This window comes from Populus trichocarpa, chromosome 4, assembly GCF_000002775.5.
Source record: "Populus trichocarpa isolate Nisqually-1 chromosome 4, P.trichocarpa_v4.1, whole genome shotgun sequence".
NCBI lineage: Eukaryota > Viridiplantae > Streptophyta > Magnoliopsida > Malpighiales > Salicaceae > Populus > Populus trichocarpa.
Window position 1 is genome coordinate 20,596,323 of NC_037288.2, and position 8,161 is coordinate 20,604,483.

An 8,161-nucleotide genomic window follows, 5' to 3' on the forward strand; every position below is an offset into this window, starting at 1 on the left:
GAGTTTGGCTTTTCTCCCGTGAGAAGCTCCACAAGAACTGTGAAGCCAGCTAGCATTGTTGGCAAAGTCAACAATGTTGGGTATCAATTCGGTGCCACTTGCAGCACCAATTGGTACCCCTTATCTTTTGCATGGATGTTCTTTTGCATGGATGTTTGCTTATAAATAAACAATGCATCCAAGCATTAGATGCAGAACACAAGAGAGAAATAAGAGAGAAGAAAAGGAGAGTGAGAGGGAAAGGAATCCCACAAAGCTGTGAGGTATTTGTGAGATAGTAAGGGTGTGTTTGGCTTTGAGGTGTGGTGGCTTTTTGTCAAATGTACAATACCTTTTAAGCACAAACCACACCTGTAAAAGCTATAAAAACATGCTTTTTACTCAAAAAAGCACAAGCTACCTCATATTCAAACACCCTCTAAATGATGTATTTTCTCCTAATAATAAAGAGATTTTAGTTGTTTTCCTATTAGTAGAGAGAGGTTGTAATTCTCACATTACTTAGTAAAATCCTTCTATACTTGCTCGTGGACGTAGCCAAATTAGATGAACAACGTAAATTCTTGTGTGTCCAATTTCTCATTTTATTCTATCATTTGTCTTTTATCTTATTGGGTTTGCATGCCAGTATCCTAAGAAGAACTACCCCAAAGCTGAAGACATCACTCCTTGCGGTTAAAATACCCGTCATAAGATACTCTGGATCCAGGTAGCCTAAAGTCCCTTGTATTTTTGTGGCTATAATGGTTTAATTGGTCTGAAGAAATCAGCACTGAAGCTCCAAAATCTGCAACCTTTGCTGTGTTGTTGTTGTCTAAGAGTATGTTCACCGACTTGACATCTCCATGAATAATCGGAGGGTCTGCAAGAGAATGCAGGTAATTAAGCGCAAGGGCAATCTCTGATGCTATCCTCAGACGACTGCTCCAGGAAGCTAGTAACTGCGACCTTTTGTCATGTATGTGCTTGAAAAGAGTTCCATTTGAAATGAACTCATAAACTAACAATGGCACTTTGGTCTCCAAACACAGGCCCAAGAGCTTCACCACATTCTTGTGATTGACCTGTGACACAACGCCCATTTCCTTTTGAAATTCCTCATTCATCTGAGCCTTGTCTACCCCTTTAAACTTCTTGACTGCAACTTGGACACCATCTGCTAGAACTCCTTTGTAAACAGAACCAAAACCACCTTCTTCAAGTTTCTGATCATCATCATAATTTTTTGTTGCCTTTTCCAGCTCCGCCTCGCTGAAAATCCTTACTCGTTGGTGCTTTACAACCACTCCCCCGTTCTCCCTGAAGTTTTATCCTTTTTCCTTTTGTTGCACATCATGTACAGTAGAAGACAAATTATTACAAGCAAAATGGCTGCTCCAATAGCTGCATAACAATGTCAAATAAAAATGTTACTTGAAACACACATCAATAGAAAATATTTCTTTACCAACCTTTTACCAAGTGATATATATATGACCATTATAATCCTTCTGTATCTGAATTCGATTTTTCTTACAGTCCTCGGATTAATTTTTGTACGCACTAAAATTTAATTCCCTTTTCTGATCCACTTAAAGGCAGGCAATGCATGTTGGGATTAGGAGATTCATGGATCTTGATTATATGTGCTAGTCTTTTAAAATATATACTTGATCGAAAATTATCCAAAAAAGAAAAGAAAAAAACGGTTTCTAGGAACGCCTCAAAACGGAGAAACTCATTATAACAAGATTAAAATTCCAAGGTCAGTTACGTACCTGTAATTAATGTGATGATACCAAATCCTTGACAACCTATTTTACCATCACCATACATACCAAGTGGACATCGACACTTGTAATTCCCAATGGTGTTCTTGCATCTACCATGACATGGATATCTTTCTGGATCCTTGCACTCATCGATATCTAAATGTTAAAAAAGTAGTGAGTAAAATCTGATTATAAATTCGAAAAATAAATTATATAAAAAATAAATCGTGCATGCCAATTAAATGGATATGATTAGGCAATGAAAGATTTGCATGTATATTAACCAATTGGTCTAGCATGAAACTCAGGTAGTGCTTAAGTTGAAAAGTTTAATAAAAAACACTAATCATGAGATGGAAATTTTAAGCTAGCTCAAATTTCAAGCTAGGCCACAGGATTCCTTCTTTTATTTTTTTTATTACACATGACAAGAGACAAACAGGGAAAGAACATAACCTGTGCAAAAGCATATATAAAAAGCACTAATAATGGAAATCATACCAAAAATCAATAACCAGTTTACCTTGGCATCCTTCTTGGAGATAGGGATTTCCTTCGAACCCTTCATTGCATAAGCAACGATATCCTTGACCACTCTCAGGGTAGGTGCAATTTGCATTAGTGCCACAAGCATATGCACTTTGATTAGCTTTAGCCTGTTCGCAAGTCTCATTTTTAACTACCCATTCAATCACAATATCTGTTGTATATGCATCTTTTCCATATTTTGGCTTGCGAGAGAGCGGCCAATCTGAAATCTTCAAGGAGTTCTTGTCCACTAAAAAAGCAAATCCACAGAGATTGAAGTCCGAAACGTTCGTGTAGTTGTAAAAACTAAATAATGAAATATCAAGTGATTTGAGGCCCTTAGGGATTGAGGTTTGGCAGCATCCAGAACCTGAGCAAGGATTTCCATCGGACATGTTCACATATTCTGTGCACAAGGAGAGACAGGCAGCTCCATATGTCAACTCATAGTTGGTCACCTGGGCAAAGGTATCGCAACCAATAGCTGTGAATATATTTCGGAGGTGTGAGAACATGAAGGGGCCTGATCCAAGGGTCATAGACTGTGCGAAAGATTCTGTCTGTATCCCTGCTTTGTTATAGCATTTGAATGCTGCATCAATGCCTAGAGTTACTGTGCCCTCCAGCTGTGATATATTGTGAATAGCCATGCCAGTTCCAAACCACAGTTCAGGATGACCTTCATCGTTCGAACTGCAGTTTAGGAAGAAGAAGTCGTTCATGGCACAACTTCGTTCCAAAATCCCAAACGGGTAAGGAACACTAACATTCCCACACGTTTCTAGGCAGCCAGGTTTCACAATATCTGACCTAGTTGTAGCTGCCACTGGCCACAATAATAGTAACATCATCAGCCAAGACACCCACATGATCTGCAGGATCATTTTTTATGCACCACTCAGCTTGTGTGGCTTAGAAAACTATCTCCCTCTAATTTGTGTGGCCTTTTTTCCTGGTAGAGAGTTTATACTGCTATGGGAAACTATCCAATTCATGAGCATGACGAATGCCAATTCTAAAAACAGAATAAAACATAACAAATGGAGAGCGTGCTCGGTACACCGATGAAGACTTAACTACCCACTGCAACAATTGTTCAACGTATCCTCCCTTTTTTTTTTTCCCCTTTCTTCTTTGTCTTAAAAAAGAAAAATGACTTGTATATATAATGAAGTCCATCTGACAATGAAAATTCGCCTCCATCCAATCTGTGTTCTGTCTCGTCTGATCAGTAGATAATTTGTTCTGACCCAATCTTGACAACAACGTAGTCAGCTCCTTCGAAAATCAATGAAAAAAAAAAGATTTTGCATCTAATTATATATTAATATTTGAGTTTGTTGTGTAAGTCAGCTGCCAAGTCGACTACATCAGCATTAACCACTTGCGAAGTTGCTTGCCCTTTGGCTATAGGCACGCATTAGTTTTGAGCTTTGTTCAAATAATCATTTAAACTTAATAAGCCTAACATTACAAAGCACCATTATTCACATTACAAATAATCATTTAAGCTCGAGATCTCTTACTAAGAAAAAAAGATGTTATCAAAACACCACAATTAACATCATAAGGGAATTTTGATTTATTGACTATATTATTATCTAATTTTATTGATCAATTTTATGGCGTGTTTAAATATGTTGAAGTGTTTCAAAGATATTATATATAATTTTTTTATAATGAAAGTGATTGAATTCACTAAGATTATGAGCGGTTATTATGAAATATATCCTTAAAAATATCTATATAGCATATATGTGTGTTTGTATCTATATGAATATTATAATAAAAGATGCCTTGGGAGGGAAGTATTTGAGTTTTGCAAATGGTGTAATGGATTATATTATTTGTACCTGTCGGATAATTCGAATTATCTGAGTTAATTTAATGTATTTGCTTTGTGCATTGTGTTATGAGTTACGGAAATGATGTGATGAGTTTTTTTTGAAAAATAATAATCAATGCGTGTTTGATGATTAATATTGTTGCTGAGTGTATTTATTTTGATTACTCACCGAGTCATCAAAACTTATTCTTTTCCATAATTATTTTTATTTTAGGTGTATAGATTTTAAAAACATGACATGGCTAAAATACAATAATAGCAATTAAACATGATCATTTTTTATGCACTGCTGCCCAGCTTGTATGACATAGAAAAACTACTTCCCTCTCTAATCTGTGTGGCCTTATTACGTGGTAGAGAATTTATACTCCTACGGAAACCATTCAATCCATGAGCATGAGAAATGCAAATTCATAAAAAAAAAAAATTGACATATGAAGAGCAGACTCGATCGATTGAATGCTTGTTTGGAAACACGATGCAAATTATAATATTTTTAAAAATTTTGAATTTTTTTTGTTTTCATATCGTTTTGATGTGCTGATATCAAAAATAATTTTTAAAAAATAAAATAATTTTATTTTAATATATTTCTAAGTAAAAAACACTTTAAACCGCAACCGCTACTATAATTTCAAACAGGCTTGAAGCCTTAACAGCCCACTGCAACAATTTTTCAACATCTCTTATTTTTCTTTCTTTTTTCCGACAATTGTAACTTATTATATAAAAAAAAGACATTACAAAAATTAAAATATAAAAACAATTAACTTGTTACTAGAATCACACCCATCAACATCAATATTGATCAAATATAATAATTTTACTAATTCTGAGGGGTGTAGCTTAACTGTTCAGGCCCTGAATTTGCTCCATAGAAGTCACTGTAAAGATATCACAGGCTCTAGTCCTGCCACATGTCAAAAGATTAGAGAATGAAATTGTTAGAATGCTGTTAGTAGCTGTTAGTATTGTTTGTCAGTTAAGAGAATTAGTTAGCATTGTTTCAGTGCAAATAAAGAGAGACTAGATAACGTGTGTAACTTTTCTACTATAGCATATATAAACATATGTGAGATAAGAGAACAGTAATCAATTAATAAAAAGAATCAGTGCTAAAGTTCTTCTTCTTCTTCTCTGTTTAACAGAATCACTCTATGTTTTTCTTCATCTCTATTCTCTGCTTTTCTTCATCTCTATTCCTTTTCTACGTAAATTTTACTGTCCTCACATGGTATCAGAGCTACTGCATTTTTGATCTTGTGGCCGTTAGCTTCTGAATTCTGGCTTTATTCTCATTCTCTTCATGAAATTCTGGTGTATTTGTTAATCTGCCTATCATCTGTTTGATATATTGTCAAACTGAAAAATTCTTCTTCAACTCTCTTCTCAAATCTGTGATTCTCTTCCTCTTTGTCTCTTGAACTCTAAAAATGGTGACTACTTCTCAACTTCAAAACTTCTAATAACTTGCTAATCTCTGTTTCTGACATTATTATCGCCTTATTAAACCAATTCTTTCATAATAATCAATCTGCCTATTATCTGTTTGATATGTTGTCAAACTGAAAAATTCTAGCTTCATCAACTCTCTTCTCAAATTTGTAATTCTTTTCCTCTCTGTCTCTTGAACTCTAAAAATGGTGACTACTTCTCAACTTCAAATTGTTCAATCTTCTATTACATGTTTACTTCCTACGGTTTCAACAGCTGTAACAGTCAAGCTGGATGACACAAATTATCTCATATGGAATTTTCAGATGCAAATTCTACTTGAGAGTCATGATATTTTTGGATTTGTTGATGGCTCAAGAAAATGTCCAAGTCGATTTGATGCAGATTCTGATCTTAAAGGTGTTGAAATTGATGATCATCAGGTTTGGAAAATGCAGGATCAAACTAAAGACCTTCAGTTTACAAGACCTCCATATTGATTATCATTTTGTATCAAGGCACCACTGTTCCAATCTCATGTTTGGCTCCTCCAAGTCTGCGATTGAGGGGGAATGTAAAGATATCACAGGCTCTAGTCCTGCCATATGTCAAAAGATTGGAGAATGAAATTGTTAGAATGCTGTTAGTAGCTGTTAGTATTGTTTGTCAGTTAAGAGAATTAGTTAGCATTGTTTCAGTGCAAATAAAGAGAGACTAGATAACGTGCGTAACTTTTCTACTATAGCATATATAAACATATGTGAGATAAGAAAACAGTAATCAATTAATAAAAAGAATCAGTGCTAAAGTTCTTCTTCTTCTCTGTTTAACAGGATCACTCTCTATTTTTCTTCATCTCTATTCTCTGCTTTTGTTCATCTCTATTCCTTTTCTACGTAAATTTTACTGTCCTCACAGTCACTACTTCGAGTCCCACAAACCTTAAGGCTACTGAAGGCTTGCATGGTCGTTAACTTTAGAGCCCGTCGAATTACTCGAGGTACACGCAAGCTGATTCGGATACCCACGTTAAATAAATAAATAAATAAGTAATCTCACGACCGTCGAGAATGAATGAAAAGTAAAATACTTGCACCTAGGCTTCTGATATTTTATAATATGTGAGTTTGAAGTATATGTAAGCTGCCAAGTTGACTAGATATACAAACATTAACCACTTGTAAAGTCCATAAAAATAATTGCATTTTATATATATCATCCCTCGGGCTATAGCACGCATTATAAGTTTTAAGCTTTGTTGAGTTGATCATTTAAAATTTAATAAACCTTATATTAACTCTTACTCTTGAGAATGAACGTCCACAGTAATTTATATTATAAAGAATAAGTTCGAACTCGAGATATCATAAAATAGTAAGGAATACATTATTAAAGTACCATAATTTTACATTATAAAGAAAAAAAAATAAAACTCGAAGTCTTATTTTAACACCAATTACTGGCTGGGCTAGAATAGGTAAGAACTATAATCACACAAGTTGGCTTATGAAGATGATTTTGTTTTTGAGCTCAATAACAACACCATGAAACATATTAAAAATTCAAACTATTTAATTTAGAGAGGTGTAGCTTAATTGATTAGATTTTAAATTTATTCTCTAGAGGTCACTAGTTCGAGTCCCATAAACCTCAGGACCATTAGAGATTTACATGGTCGTTAACTTCAGGGCCCGTGAAATAAATCGAAGTACGCGCAAGCTGACCCGAACACCGACGTTAATAAAAAATAAATTCTAACTGATTCAAAATCTGATTGCTAGTAGTGAGCAAAAAGGAAAAAAGTTCCAAAAGGAGTGTTAATTAAAAAAAAGAAGAAGAAGAAGCTGAGAATAAAAAGAAAATCATAGCAAGAGAAAATCTTTAAAGAAAACAACAAAGTAACAGAGCCTTACAAGCTGTGATTTGGTTCAAAAAAATAGAACCCGACACGTTGGGCAAAGGTGATTAGTGTGAAACCCATTTTCAACCAAAACCATCTCCAAATAACCTTAATTTTGAAGCTGGACGACTAACAAATATCATAGTATAAGAGGGTTTGGACACACACTAGATGATCATATTTATGATGAAAATAGATCTTAATTATGTAATTTTATTATAACATTTTAAAAACCCTATTTCCTATTAGAATTACAAGTCAATGCCATCCGAGTTTCGAGAACATACCAGATTTGAATATCTAAAAGTTACTAGGATTTTTTTATTACAAGACAACAATTTTTCATTATTTTTCATTATTTTTCTAATTTTTTAGGATTTGTTTTTCTCATGAAGTTTTAGAATTTTATATGGTTTAGATTTCTATATCCAAATCAGTTTTAGTTATTTTTTTACAAGAGGGGATTGATTATTTTAAATTTTTAGTTCAGAGTTTTTTTTATATATAGTTAAAGGCTATAATTTCAAGGTTTAAGAAATTTAGTTTTGTTCCCTACATTTTAGAGCTGTAATTTTGGAGTTAAAGAGACCATATTTTTTTCTATATAGTTTAAGATGTAAAATTTTAGAGCCTGAAAAACTCTATCGCTATATGCCACCTCAGATTTACAACTCTAAATATATATTCTCCACCTAGAATTCT

General features: G+C 33.9%; 1 pseudogene; it reads right to left on the bottom strand.

The window, feature by feature from the left end:
• Window positions 1-577: 577 nt before the first annotated feature.
• LOC18098026 (wall-associated receptor kinase 2-like) lies at window positions 578-3,148 on the bottom strand (annotated as a pseudogene).
• Window positions 3,149-8,161: the final 5,013 nt, after the last annotated feature.